Source organism: Bubalus bubalis, chromosome 17, assembly GCF_019923935.1.
Source record: "Bubalus bubalis isolate 160015118507 breed Murrah chromosome 17, NDDB_SH_1, whole genome shotgun sequence".
In the NCBI taxonomy this organism is placed as follows: domain Eukaryota; kingdom Metazoa; phylum Chordata; class Mammalia; order Artiodactyla; family Bovidae; genus Bubalus; species Bubalus bubalis.
Genome location: NC_059173.1, coordinates 67,229,653 through 67,245,526, shown reverse-complemented (window position 1 = coordinate 67,245,526; position 15,874 = coordinate 67,229,653). Strand labels below are relative to the sequence as shown.

At 40.8% G+C, this 15,874-nt stretch overlaps 1 non-coding gene across 1 annotated transcript; it reads left to right on the top strand.

The window, feature by feature from the left end:
* Nucleotides 1-2,292: 2,292 nt before the first annotated feature.
* Nucleotides 2,293-2,365, top strand: TRNAY-GUA. Its single transcript has one exon. It is a non-coding gene; the product is annotated as a tRNA-Tyr (tRNA).
* The last annotated feature ends 13,509 nt before the right edge of the window (nucleotides 2,366-15,874 follow it).

The following is a 15,874-nucleotide window of genomic DNA, read 5'->3' as shown; positions in this document are numbered from 1 at the left end:
TTCCTTCTCCAGATGGACATGAATTTGAGCAAACTCCAGGAGATCCTGGAGGACAGAGGAATCTGGTGGGCTGTAGCCCATGAGGTCGCAAAGAGTCAGACACGACTTAGCAACTGAACAACAACAAAATAAAGGGAAAGAGTAAAGCAAAAATAAAAGTAAGTAAGATATGCCACTTTCCACATTTAAACCTTTCAGTTGTTTCAAACTGTACTTTAAATAAAAGCCAACCTGTAAAGGCTGTGCTTGATCTGACATCATCTAACCATATGCATCACTTAGCATCTTGCTTGTGATGTTCCAGCTGTAATAATCCTCAAACAAACCCTGTTTTTTCCTCATGCTTCATATCCCCACTTACCTTTTCAGAAGGACCTTCCCTGATCATCTTTGCAAAAAAAACCTAATTTTTTTCTCCCTGCTGCTACTGCTGCTAAGTCGCTTCAGTCGTGTCTGACTCTGTGCGACCCTACAGACGGCAGCCCACCAGGCTCCCCCGTCCCCGGGATTCTCCAGGCAAGAACACTGGGGTGGGTTGCCATTTCCTTCTCCAACGCATGAAAGTGAAAAGTGAAAGTGAAGTCGCTCAGTCGTGTCAGACCGCATGGACCAATTTTTGTTTGTTCACTTGTTTTTGCTTGTTCCTCTCAGTAAACTGTAAGTTTCAAGAGGGGCAGAATGCCTTATTTCTGCCCAGGACCTAATACATACAGGCACTCCATAATTATTTGTGGAAAAAGTGGATGAAGTTATCCATCAAAGTGAGATTTGGTGGCTGAAAAATTGGTGAAAATCTCAAATCATGGAGCGTGATTGTGAGGGCTCTGAGAGGGTAGAAGCATCAAGGTCTACACGTATGAAAAAGCCAGGAGAGGACTGGAAATAAAGAGAAAAGTGATTTTTCTGTATTTAAAAACCAGATAGGATCACCTTAGCCTTTTGCGGGATGCTAAATTTTAAAAATTGTAAATACTACTTAAAATTAAAAGTAGTAGAATTCCTGTGCTTTAGCCTCTTTATTCTCAATTAACTACTCCCATATTACAGATAATAACTAAGAGGCCCTTTTTCTTATGCACTTGGCTGTAGCATTGGGACAAATACTCCCAAGCACTTTTATTACAGTATCTGATTTTTGACATATCTTAATGTAAGCTTATGTGTACGTACAGAAAACTCATCGTGGTCCTGTGTTGTGACTTGGCAGTATGGTGTGGGTGTGCATGTGAGTAAAAGGACACAGGACATGGTAAGGAGATTCTTGGTCTCAGAGCAATGCGAAGCTGTTGCGAGATTCCCAACAGGGAAGTGACATGTCTGATCCAGATTTTAAAAAGTATTCTGGTCACCAAAGATACTGTACAGAAATTATTTCTGCACCAGTGAGGACACAAATGCTAAAGACTGAATCCCAACTCAAATCGGCACCGTCATTCTCAACCATGTGTCAGGAAAACTCATGTAAGTGAGAAGTATAAGGGCTTTAGGTAGGGCTACATCCAGGGATCTGGAGGATGTCCTTAGACCTTTTTAAAAAATTAATTCTGTTTCTCTTTGTATGTTGCCTCCTTCCTCCCCTCTGCCCTAAGAATCCACCAATAATCCAAGGTCATCCAAAAGGAAGAGTGTGTCTGTCTGCCTGCACTCCGGGGCTTACCAGGTGGTGCTAGTGGTAAAGAACCCGCCTGCCGATGCAGGTCGTTGTAAGGAAAGTGGGTTCAGTCCTTGGGTTGGGAAGATCCGCTGGAGGAGGAAATGGCAACCCGCTCCAGTGTTCTTGCCTGGAGAATCCCATGGACAGAGGAGCCTGGTGGGCTACAGTCCATGGGGTTGCAAAGAGTCAAACATGACTGAAGCGACTTAGTGGGCACCTTCACTTTGGACAAGTCCAGGAAATGACTCAAATTGGTCAGACAAGAAAAATGTATCCTTCCTCTGACCGATTACCATGCCCGGGGGGTGTCACATGGTCAGTAGACCAAGCTGGGTCATATGCTCACCAGTTGGCAGAGATCAGGTTGCGTCATCACAAGGCACATTCCCACCAGGATCACACAGGATTGAGACTGATTGTCCAAAGAAAAGAAGTGCTGTTATCAGAAAGAGATTGGTAAGAAAAGGAGGGGAAAAAACTCTAAACTATAGCTGCATTGCACAGTCATTCAATTTACATAATGATCTCTCTCTCTCTCTCTTTTTTTTTTTTTTTGGTTGAAAAATGTTCTACCATATGTATTTTTCACCCATTCAAAATTTTCCATTCAAACTATCATTTGCTAAGTTTTATGGGCTTCCCTGGTGGCTCAGAGGATAAAGCATCTGCCTGTAATGCAGGAGACCCAGGTTCGATCCCTGGGTTAGGAAGATCCCCTGGAGAAGGAAATGGCAACCCACTCCAATATTCTTGCCAGGAGAATCCCGTGGACAGAGGAGCCTGGTGGGCTACAGTCGATGGGGTTGCAAAGAGTCGGACACGACTGAGTGACTTCACTATCTTTCTTTCTTTCTTTATGCATTCAGTCAGTTCAGTTGCTTAGTTGTGTCTGACACTTTGAGACCCCATGGACTGCAGCATGCCAGGCCTCCCTGTCCATCACCAACTCCCAGAGTTGACTCAGACTCATGTCCACTGAGTCGGTGATGCCATCCACGTTGTTCCCTCCTCCTCCCGTCTTCAATCTTTCCCAGCATCAGGGTCTTTTCCAGTGAGTCAGTTCTTTGCATCAGGTGGCCAAAGTATTGGAGTTTCAGCTTCAGGATCAGTCCTTCCAATGAATATTCAGGACTGATTTCCTTTAGGATGGACTGGTTGGATCTCCTTGCAGTCCAAGGGACTCTCAAGAGTCTTCACCAACACCACAGTTCAAAAGTATCAATTCTTCCACGCTCAGCTTTCTTTATAGTCCAACTCTCACATGCATACATGACCACTGGAAAAACCATAGCTTTGACTACATGGACCTTTGTTGGCAAAGTAATGTCTCGGCTTTTTAATTTGCTGACTAGGTTGGTCATAACTTTCCTTCCAAGGAGTAAACGTCTTTTAATTTCATGGCTGCAGTCACCATCTGCAGTGATTTTGGAGCCCCCCAAAATAAAGTTTGTCACTGTTTCCATTGTTTCCCCATCTGTTTGCTATGAAATGATGGGACCAGATGCCATGATCTTAGTTTTCTGAATGTTGAGTTTTAAGCCAACTTTTTCACTCTTCTCTTTCACTTTCATCAAGAGGTTCTTTAGTTCTTCTTCACTTTCTGCCACAAGAGTGGTGTCATTTACATATCTAAGGTTACTGATATTTCTCCTGGGAATCTTGATTCCAGCTTGTGCTTCATTCAGCCCAGCGTTTCTCATGATGTACTCTGTATATAAGTTAAATAAGCAGAGTGACAATATATAGCATTATTATGCATACAATATATGCATATAATATACTATGCATTACTGAATGAATTTCTTCTTATTATGTAATTTAGTTGCTTCAAATCTTTTATAAACATTATTTTATGGTTGTCCTGGTGGATATGTTTTTTTTCCATGCTTTTTATTTTCTTTATCTCCAGAAAAGGGGCCCTGGATAAAAAGGCATGAGATTTTTTTCTCTTCTTGATGCTGCTGCTGCTGCTAAGTCGCTTCAGTCGTGTCCAACTCTGTGCGACCCTATGGACTGCAGCCTACCAGGCTCCTGTGTCCCTGGGATTCTCCAGGCAAGAACACTGGAGTGGGTTGCTATTTCTTTCTCACGTTTTGTCAAATTTATTACTTTCTTAAAGGTTGTATCCACGTGAAATGTCACTAGGAATGCATAAGCATTTTCGTGTTTCTGTCCCTTCTATATTAATAAGTATCATCACTTTTTAAGTTTGCCAATTAAAAGGGTAAGAAGGATATAAATTTGTTTCATTTGTTGCTTTTTAGAGTCACAGCTGCTGGTGAACTTCCTTTTTGTCTGTTTGTTTACAAATAGTCGTAATGGCTCTTCTGTAAGTGTTCTGCCCATGCTCTTTGCTGGTTTATCTATTAAAGTCTTGGTAATTTTTAAATCTATTGTGAATTATTTAAAGTTATTGGCATCTTCCCATAAGTTATTGATAGTTTACTATTTGCCTTTTTAACTTTCAAAATTGTTTTTATGTTGTTAGATTTTTATTTCTTCTATTGTTTTCAAGCTTAGAAATTCACCTTTTCCAAGGTTTGAAAAATATTTAATTCTATTTTCTTTTAATGCATCTAAAGCTTGATTTTTTTTGTCTCTTTACATATTCTAAAATTTATTTTTAATTTATGATGTGAGGTGAAGACGTGAGTTGATTTTTCTCCCAATTGCTAGCTATTCAGCCCAATACAATTTATGGAATGATCTTTCCTTCTCAATTGATTTGTGAAATAACACAATTCATATTTTATACATACTAGTATCCATTTACAGGTCACTGTGTTCCCATGAGGGGTTTGTCAATTCAGTCATCATACCAGCCAGCCCCAGAAAGTTTTCACTCTTACTGCTTTATGTTTTGGTGACAGGATGGATGAAGTTCACTCTCTGCCTCAGTTTTCTTAAGAGTATCCATGTTGTTTTCATTTGTTTATTCTTCCAGATGAAGGTTAGGAGAGCTTCCAAGTTTAAAAAAAAAAAAAGATCCTATGGAGCAGTTGATTGGAACTGCATGAACTTTAAGAGAGAGAACTTCTGGAAAAGATCTGATTACTAGAATCAGAGTTGCCTGCCATCAAGTAGACCTTGTTCTCCTCTTGTCAGTTCACTCGCTCTCTTTGAGAGTTTTTGCACGACGAAGAAGTTTCCTGTTCTCGTGGCATTATTGTTTAAACTTTGCATTTTAGGACAGGCTTCTGTCGTGGCTTCAGTTCAGTTCAGTTCAGTCACTCAGTCGTGTCCGACTCTTTGCAACCCCATGAATCGCAGCACACCAGGCCTCCCTGTCCATCACCGACTCCCAGAGTTCACTCAAACTCACGTCCATCAAGTCAGTGATGCCATCCAGCCATCTCATCCTCTATCGTCCCCTTCTCCTCCTGCCCCCAATCCCTCCCAGCATCAGAGTCTTTTCCAATGAGTCATTCTTTCTGGAGTTATTTCTCCACTGATCTCCAGTAGCATATTGGACACCTACTGACCTGGGGAGTTCCTCTTTTAGTATCCTATCATTTTGCCTTTTCACACTGTTCATGGGGTTCTCAAGGCAAGAATACTGAAGTGGTTTGCCATTCCCTTCTCCAGTGGACCACATTCTGTCAGACCTCTCCACCATGGCCCACCTGTCTTGGGTGGCCCCACGGGCATGGCTTAGTTTCATTGAGTTAGACAAGGCTGTGGTCCTAGTGTGGTTAGACTGACTAATTTTCTGTGAGTCTGGTTTCAGTGTGTTTGCCCTCTGATGCCCTCTTGCAACACCTACCGTCTTACTTGGTTCTGTTGTGGCTTAACTCGATGCTAAAGCTTGACCTCTGCGCACCAGTGCCAAATTGAATCTCAGAGACAGAGTTTTGAGTGAAGTAGTCTGGAGAATCCCCATGGATAGAGGAACCTGGAAGGCTACAGTCCATGGGGTCACAAAGAGTCGCACAGGACTGAGCGACTAAGGACATCACAACACAGAAAATAATAGCTTTATTGCTTTGCTAGGCAAAGGGAGACACATGGCTGAGGAACTTCCCTGATGGTTAAGTAATTATAACTCCACACTTTCAATGCAAGGGGCACCAGTTCGATCCCTGGTCGGAGAACTAAGATCCTGCATGCCAAGTATGTGCGTGTTAAGTTACTTCAGTTGTGTCCGACTCTTTGCTACCCCCTGAACTGTGACCTGCCTGGCTCCTCTGTCCATGGGATTCTCCAGGCAAGAATACTGGAGTGAGTTGCCATTCCCTTCTCCAGGGGATGTTCCCGACTCGGGGATCGAACCTGCATGTTTTATGTTTCATTGCAATATCAGGCAGGTTCTTTACTGCTAGTGACACCTGGTAAGCCCAAGAAGCATAGCCAAAAGACTGTTGTTGTTTAGTTAATAAGGTGTGTTCAAGTCTTTTGTGACCCCATGGACTGTAGCCCCCCAGGCTCCTCTGTCCATGGGATTCCCCAGGCAAGAATACTGGAGAGGGTTGCCATTTCCTTCTCCAGAGGATCTTCCTGACCCAGGGATCGAGCCTACATCTCCTGCATTGCAGGCAGATTATTTGCCGCTGAGCCACCACGGAAGCCCAGCCAAAAGATTAAAACACTCAAAACATTGTCTCTGAGGTTTGATTCAACACAGAGGCTGAGTTCTGAGATTCAGCATCAATCTCAGAATTCAAGGTGGGACTTAGTCAGTGGGTTTTTTAAAACTAAAATTTCTATAATTTTGTTGTCTTTTTGAAGTTTATATATCTGTATATAATATATATTTATATATATAATATATATAAAAGAAAAAATATATATAAATATATATTTTATATATATATAAAATATATATATATATAAACTATCCCTTAGTTTATATATCTATACAAGGGAGATATATATATATATATATATATATATATATATATATAAAACAAACTAAGGGATAGACTACCCACTCCAGTATTCTTGGGCTTCCCTTGTGGCTCAACTGGTAAAGAATCCGCCTGCAATGCGGGAGACGTGGGTTTGATCCCTGGGTTGGGAAGATCCCCTGGAGAAGGAAATGCTACCCATTCCACTGGCCTGGAGAATTCCATGGACTGTATAGTCCATGGGGTCACAAAGAGTTGGACACAGCTTAGCGACTTTCACTTCAGCACTTAGAAAAAGAGACTTAGAGCTTCAGGATGGAAACCGTTTTACTTATTATATTGATTGCACTTCTCAAATTTACCTGAAAGTATGAGGGTCGTGCGCCACGTGTTTGGATAGCTAGCTGTCTGGTTTGCTTAATCATATATGAGTTTATTATAGAAAGTAAGATGTGAAATCTTTACCTATTAACCCTTAGTTTTCAGCTGCAGGTCCCACATTATAAGAGTGGTGCTCCCTAGAATTGAGCCGTGGATAACCCACATGGCCATATGCTACAGACAGCCTTGGTGATAACCATTTGCCGAACTTGAAAGCGAATCTATGTATTTCCAGGCTTCCAAGGTCATACCAAGTGTTGAGCTCTATTGTAAACTTTTGAGGTGCCTTCCTGGGTACCTCTTGTGTTTTTCAAGGGAGGAAAGAAATGATGATAATGGTGTACCAATAACTCTTGTTTTCATTAATTCATTTTATCTTCATCATAACTGTCTGTTGTGAAGGACAAGTGTAAACCCCTACATTACACATGTGGGAAATGAGGTTCATGCAGGCCATGTAATCTTTCATGTTAGGAGACAGTAGAACTGAGCCTTCAGACTGTAGAGCCCTGTCTCCACAGTATCTCCTCCTTTAGAGACATTCAAGGACTGCCCCCAACCTGCTGTAATCCAACCCTTTAAGTCATTTTTCCAAATGTTTGGAATCCTGGGGGACTGTGTAGATTATACCTCCCAAATGCTATATTCAAGTTTGGGCTCTCCTTGTGTGGTGGGATTTAGGGAAAATCATATTGCTTTCCTTGTGTCATCTTGCTTTATCACTTGATGCACTGCGATTGGTAGACAGATAAAACCAGCTTAAGACATATGCCCTGGCCAGATTTGAAGAATAAAGGAAGGAACAACAGGTCAGCCAGAGGAGTGGGTGTGGAAGCAGGAAGGAGCAGTACTACCTCTCTGCCTTTTTGGTGATGAGAAAGATGTCCTAATTGCATAAGCCTGTGTTTTGCTTTGTTTTATTTTAAGCATCAAATAAGACACCGCCTTCTCTCCTTTTCATGGCTGCATCCAACAGACTATAACTCGGAAATCCTCAGAAAGAATACAGCCTGAGTGTGTGTGTGTGTCTGGGTGATGATATCATGTCTCCTCTGATGACTTACAAAATCACACATGAGCTTTTCTCTGACTGCTTCAGGAGATCGTAATTTTCCATCCATTTGTACACTACATGGACTGTTTCACTTTCACTTTTATCAGGGTACTTTCTGTGTCTTTATACATTTACTTAGTCTTTGAACCTTTGTCTTTGTTCCAATCCATTTATTTAAAATTCCTGGTTAATTGTTACACTCCCTAAAGTTTTTTCCTTTTTTCTTCTTTGGCAGGTAAACATTTCCTCTCCTGAAGAATCTTGTGATCAAGAGAATAAAAGAGCTCTTCTTTGTAGTTCTCAGAATAGGCAGTTTTTCTTTTTTTCTTTACTGTACACTCCCTAGCAGCACTTTAGTTGGCACTCAATAAAGATTTATTTACTCAAAATAAAATATATTCTAAGGACTATTACCTCAAATGTCACATTCATTCACTCACCTAGTTTCTGGTAGTTCCTTTTATATTATGCTGGAGTGCAAGTCAGGGGCAGAATAAAGCTTCATAGACTTTTTAAAAAATTAATAGATTTCCTTTTTTTATAGCAGTTTTAGATATACAGACCAATGAGCAGAAAGTACAAAGAGTTCCCATATACCTCCTTCAGTTCCCCAGTTTCCCCTATTATTAACATCTTTCCTTAGTTTGATACATTTGTTGTAACTAATGAGCCAATAGTAATACATGCTTAGTCCATAGTTTCCATAAGGAAACTTCAATCTTCAATCTTCGCATTGTACTGTTCTACAAGGCTTTGGCAAGTATATAATGGCATATATGCACTATTAAAGTATCATATGAAATAGTTTCACTCCCGCAAAATCCTCTGTTCTGCCTATTCATCCCTCCATCCTTCCTTCCTGCAAACCCCTGGCAATGATCTTTTACTGTCTCTGGAGTTTTCCCTTTTCTGAACATCATGTAGTTGGACTCACACAGTGTATACCCTTTTCAAACTGGCTTTTTTCACTTAGCAATATGCATTTAAACTTCCTCCATATCTTTTCAAGACTATAAGACTTAAAAATTTATCAACAATATGTATTAAACACCAGGCAGAGTGGTGAGGTGCAAAGTACGATGCAATGGACATGAACTTGGGCAAACTTGGGGAGATGGTGAGGGACAGGGAGGCCTGGCGTGCTGCAGTCCATGGGGTAGCAAAAAGTCAGACATGACCGGGCAACTGAACAATACCACAGTACAAAAGACAAGCAAGACTGCTGTCCTTGACCCAAGCTTCAAAACTGTCAGATATTCAGTACGCAGCAGCAACACAAAGCAACAGGTGCTGCACCTGTTACCCTAAAGGTCTTCTCTGTCTTCCCTGAGAAAATCAGCTGCTTACGCCACCAGCTAGGAGGAGATCTGCAGTGCCCACAAATGATTCACCATGTTCCCTACTTACCAGTTCCCTCTCCATACTGTAACAGGCCTGAATCCCTCTGGTTCACAATTTAGATATTGTTCTAATTCTTGGCTACACAATTTGATGAAGCAGGAGAAAAGCAATTGCCCCTTCTCAGATGGTGATCTCCACCTGTTTCCTTAGCTTGGAATACATCTGGATCTTTTTTTCCTACCAAACGGCTAACATATATAAATTTATTTCTGCTTATAGCCAGTAATAAAGTCTACATTTGGACTTAGATCATTTATGAATCACCAATAATATTGATGCAAGTCATTTTCCACATTCATGAGCTGGCGCCTTCCCCTGAGATGGGCAAGATGCATCTTGTATGTGCTAGATTTCATTGGGTTAACAAAGTAAGGAATCTAGTCCCAGGCTCAAATCAGTTCTATTTCATTTAAAAATAAAGGTTTTTGTTTGTTTGTTATTGTTCCCTCTTAAGATGGCACTAAAGAGACGACCCTGCATCACGATCTAGAGCAGTCTGCAGCTGTAGCAGCATGGGGTGCTCAGTGCTCAGCGATGATCCGGGGGTGGGCTGGGGGTGGGGCGGGGGGGAGGTGCAAGAGAGAGGGGCACATGTATGCATACGACTGCCTCGCCTGTTGTACAGCCGGAAGTGACACACCATTGTAAACAATGACACCCCAATAAAAATTCACAGTGGTTTAAGTTTTCAGTGAAGGTAGGGTATAATTTACTCTAAGTTATTTATCTTCTAATAAGACCAAAAATGCTAAAAAAAAAAAAAAAAGACTATATTACCAAACAAAGCAGTATTACATATATAATTAGAAATACTACTGTTAAGGACATGAAAATGTACAGCAAGCAGATCAGTATTTGTTAGGTTTTTTTCTCTTCATGCATTGAGGTTTTCTGAACTATAAGGTATATTTACGGAGTCATGAGAACCAAACCAGTTTTAACCAGGTTAGAAAATAGATTGGATATGATGATATAATGATACCTGAAAAAATGAATAATTAAGTCTCTGATTAATACACAAACATGATGGTTATACTGAGATACCCTACTTGCCATTGCATACTTTCATGGATTTTATTTTAAAGTCTTAGGCCCACAAAAGAGGACTGTCAAAATGGTTATTAAATCACAAAGAACATGAACGCCCACAAACAGACAATCTTTTTCATTTCTACTGCAAGAAAGAAATCTTTAACTGAAAGATAAGAAACCCTGGAAAGGGGCTTTATATATTAATTTTATACAAAGAATGTGCATCTGTTTATGACTTAAAAAATTCTGCATCAAGGATAAGAATGGGACGTGATGATTTCAATTACTCAGGATGATTATTATTAATATAGAAAGAGCATTTTAAAAATGAGGCATATTTAAGATAATAGCTTGTTTTTCCCCTTGCGGTCTATTGTAACATGCAGGATGCAGCTGAAGCTCCTTGTCTTGGAGACAGTCTGTATTTTTTTTCGCTTACAGACCTGTTAAATGTTCTTTTTCCTTCTTTCGCCTTCTATCCTTAGATGTCTTAATCACTGCTGCTGTTTCCGTTCCTTCCTTTTTTCCTCTTTTATTGGCGCATAATTGCTTTACACTGCTATGTCAGTTTCTGCTGTACGCAAAGTGAATCAGCTATACGCACACATGCTGTGCTGTGTTCAGTCGCTCAGTCGTGTCCAAAGCTTTGCAACCCCATGGACTGCAGCCCGCCAGGCTCCTCTGTCCATGGGGGCTCTCCAGGCAAGAATACTGGAGCAGGTTGCCATGCCCTCCTTCAGGGGATCTTCCCAACCCAGGGATGGAACTCAGGTCTCCTGCATTGCAGGCGGGTTCTTTACCATCTGAGCCACCAGGGAATCCCAATATGTATACATATATCCTCACTTTTTTGGATTTCCTTCCCATTTAGGTCACCACAGAGCACTCTACAGGAACTCATTAGTTCCTGTTTTGTACATAGTAGTGTATATTGTGTCATTACCAGTCTCCCTCTTCTTCCACCCTCTGCTTTCCCCCTTGGCATCTATACATTTGTTTTCTACATCTGTGTCTCTATTTCTGCTTGGCAAATAAGATCGTCTATGCCACCCTTCCTTTAATGAGAGAAGTAATATACAGAAGGAGAGAAAATTGCAGTCAGATGATGGGTGTCTGGGATCTGCTAGACCTAACAGAGGGGCTGAGGAGATGCAGAGTGATGAGCAGAGGGGGAATGAGTCCGTGTGCCTGGAGCCATGCTGGAGCCCAAGGTTCAGGAAAAATCAGTCATGCTGATCCTGTCTTTATTTAAAATTCTGACATCATCAAATATCATCATCCATGCTTTTCATTTTTATTTTCCAAGTGTTTACATAAAATATTAGATATATAAACATTATAAAGTGAAGCTTTTCAAGGTATATTAGATATGGTACATTCTTATAAGCTACATGTTCTAAGATGTGGTTGGAATGTTACAGATTAAAAAAAGAATGAAGAGATAACCAAATGCAAAGAGTGAAACTTGACTGGGTACTCATTTGAAAATACTTGAGTCCTGAGTTTTTTGGTATCCTTTTAAAAATGTATATTTCAGGCAAGTACCTCACTTGCTTCAGCCTGGAGTTGGTCAGCTGGGGCAGTACCAACCACTAGGCTAAGCCTAGTGAAGATGAAGATGAAGATGAAAATGAAGGTTTTCAGAAGCCTTAGCAGATAAGCAGCATTTCTGCGTGCCAGAGGCAGGTGAGGGGGGGTGGGGCACACATGAGCAGAGGCATCTCCCTCAGAGAGAAAAAGATGGACAAGGGCACCAGGAGTGCAGGCACGTGGTCTGCGACTAGCGGGCAGGCCAGCCAGTCTGGGAATGGGTTACAGAGAAGGCAGTGACGAGAAAAAAAGCTGAAAGGAGACACTTAAATCCTCCAGTGAACTGCCTCCAAATTTAAATCAGGAGGTAAAGGGGAGCTACTGACAATCTTTTTCTTTTGGCTTTTAAATTAAGTTGCATCTTAAATGTTTTCTTAAATTATTTTCAAGCACTTTCATAGAAGTCATTTAAAACTTAAAATGTATTTTTGCTGTCATTCAAGATATGTGCCTCTTCTAAAACCAGCGTGAAATGATGTGAATGAATTTAGGATGTTTGGTGGTGGTGGTGGTGTTGCCTGGTCACTAAGTCGTGCCTGACTGTTTGCAACCCCATGGACTGCACCCTGCCGGGCTCCTCTGTCCGTGGGATTTCCCAGGCAAGAATACCAGAATGGGTTTACCATTTCCACCTCCAGGGAATCTTCCGAACCCAGGGATCGAATCCGTGTCTCCTGCATTGGCAAGCAGATTCTTTACCACTGAGCCACCAGGGGAGCCAAAAATAGGATATCAGAGAGAAATTTAGAAACAAGTTGGATAAAGCCTTGGTGAGTGATCATAAATTCAATTTCTGTGTCGCCTGAGCTTTAAAGTTTCCCAACTCAAGGCTTTCTGTCCTGGCACTTTCATTAGTACACTCTGCCCACCCCCAACTTTAGCTTGTTTGTTTTTGCTTTTTTCACCCCCAACTTTTTAATAGCTTTGTTAAGTTGTAATTGATGTACAGTTTAAAATGTAGGCTTCATCAGTTTTGACACATACATACAACCGTGAAACCATCACGTCGATCAAACGATGCGTGTACCATCACGTTAGAAGTTTCCTCAGAAACCTGGGGAATGCACCCCTTCTTCCACTCACCCTCTGCCCCATCCCCAGGGAACTGCTGATCTGCTTTCTCTCACCACAGATTCGTTTGAATTTCTCAGAATTTTATATGTATGGAATTATACAGTATGTACTGAATATGATTCATTCCTCAAGATGTATTTTTTAAAAGTGGAGGAATGTTCTCGATTAAAAGAGACAGAAGAGCCGTAACAAACAAATACAATGCGTGAAACCTGACTGGATGTTGGTTTGAAAACAATTGAACCACTTCATAAAAAGTTAGACATGTGCCAACCAAATGACTCAGTCATTCAATTCTTAGATATTGACCCAACAGAAATGAAAATATTTGTCTAGACAAAAGCTTATTCACAAATGTTCATAGTAAGAGCCAACACTGAAAACAACTCAAATATCCATCAACAGGTAAACAGATAAACAAATTGTGGTATACCCACACAATGGAACTCAACAATGAAAAAGAACAAACTGTTGATAAAGGAAAAGGAAAAAGATCTTCAGAATAATTATACAAGAGAAAAATCTACATAACCTTGGGTAAGGCAATGACATTTTAGATATACCACCAAAGGCATGATCATGAAAGAATAATAATCTGTACTTCATCAAAATAAAAAACTTCTGCTCCACAAAAGACAACATCAAGAGAATGAAAAGACAAGCCACAGACTGTAAGAAAACATTTGCAAAAGACAATCTGATATAAGACTTATCCAAAATATAAAAGGACTCACGAAAACAAACAACTAGGTTAAAAATGACCCAAAAACCTTAATAGACACCTCACCAAAAAAGATATACAAATGGCAGGTAAATACATGAAAAGATGCTCCACATCATATGTTATCAGGGAGCTGCAGAATGAAACAAGATACCAAGACACACTTATTAGAAAGGCCAAAATCTGGAACAACAACAACACCAAGTGCTGGCAAGGGTGTGGAGCAACAGGAACACGCCTTCATTGCTGGTGCGAAAGCAAAACGGTCCAGCTACTCTGAAAGACAGTTGGGGATGGTTTCTTTACCACGTGATACAGAAGTTGCGCTCCTTGGTATTCACCCAAAGGATCTGAAAGTTTATGTTCACACAAAAACCCGCACACAAATATTTATAGCATCTTTATTCATAACTGCCAAAATCGGAAAGTAAGCAAGATGTCCTTCAGTAGGTGAGACTGGGTAAATAATACTGCAGTACATCCAGATAATGGAGTATGACTCAGTGCTAAAAAGAAATAATTTATCAAGTCATGAAAAGACATGAAAGAACCTTAAATGCTTAGTACAAAGTGAGAGAAGCCAGTCTGAAAATGCTACCAACTGTATGATTCCAACTATATGACATTGTAGAAAAGCCAAAACTGGTGACAGTAGAAAGATTGGTGGTTACTAGCATTTAGCAGGGAGAGAGGGAGAGCAGGATGCATGGGTAGAGCACAGGTGATTTTTAGGGCAGTAAAAAGATTCTGTATGTATTTTGACAGTGCATACAGGTCATTACACACTTATCCAAACCTACCGAATATATGACACCAAGAGTGAACCCTAATGTAATCTGTGAACCCTGTGTGGCTATGACAGATCAATGCAGCTCCATCAGCTGTAACGAATGTACCCGTCTGATGGGGGATGTTGATTCTGGGGGAAGCTGTGCATGTTGAGGGCAGGGTGTATATAGGAAATCTCTGTATCTTCCTCTGAATTGCATTGTGAACCTATAACTGCTTCAAAAAATAAAATTAAATTTAAAAAAATTATGCTAAGTGAAAGAAGCCAGACAAAAAAAGACTTAGTTGATTATCTGCTTCTGGTGGTGTTTAACTTATACCTCGATGCTTTGGAAGTTTAATCCAAAGGCTTGACTTGTGTTTGGCAAGACTATTTCATCAGTCATGCTATGTACTTCATACTACATCGCATAAGGAGGTAAGTAGATTGTTCCACTACATGATTCTCAATTTGATCATTTGTTTAAGGCGGTGAGTGCCAGATCTCTCCTCCATGAGGTATATTTTTTCCTTTGCAATTAGCAGGTAACTTATGGACTATACATTAGCAACAAGTGAACATCTCATCTGTATTCATGGATAATCCTTGCCAGAAATGATCATTTTATTAGTTTTTTAAAAGCATTAATTTTTAAAATTTTATGATTCCTCCTCAATGAATTAGCTGGCTTTCTTCCGAATCAACTGAGACTGAAAAGTTTTTGAATGGAACAACTTTCCCATGTTTATTTCTCTTGACACACCAAGCTCATCCTTCAATGAGCCCCTTTTCTGAACCCCTAATCTTCTCCTTCCTAGCTTCCTAACCACAGAAGCTAAGTGTTTGCAAGCCATGTTGCAAATATTACCTTTTTTCATTCACTTACTCATTCAAAAATACTTATTGTGTCCATGCCGTGTCTTAGGCACTGTCTAGGAATGAGGCACATAGTAGTGAATAAACCCGATGAAGTCTCTGGACTATTTGTAGGGCATATATGAAGGAAACTATAAATAAACATAATAGAATGCCAGGCAGAGACACTGCTGTAAAGAAAAGGAAAGCAGCAGGGGATAAAGGGTAGTGATGGGGTGTGTGTTATTTTGGATAGGAAGTCAAGGAAGGCGTAGCTGACAACCACTGGTGCTGGGCCCACATTCCGTAGGCATTCTGGAGTGATCCAGTTCAACTCAATCTTACTGGAAGCACATGTGACCCTGCCTGTGGCCTGAGGGAGTCTCTCTCTGTTTGTGTGACAGGTTCATGCTTGGCAAACAGTCCTTAGCCAGTGACCAGCAGGAGCGGAAGGACAAACTTCCCCGCCTGCCTGCTCCCGGGGTGGGACGTCTTTGCC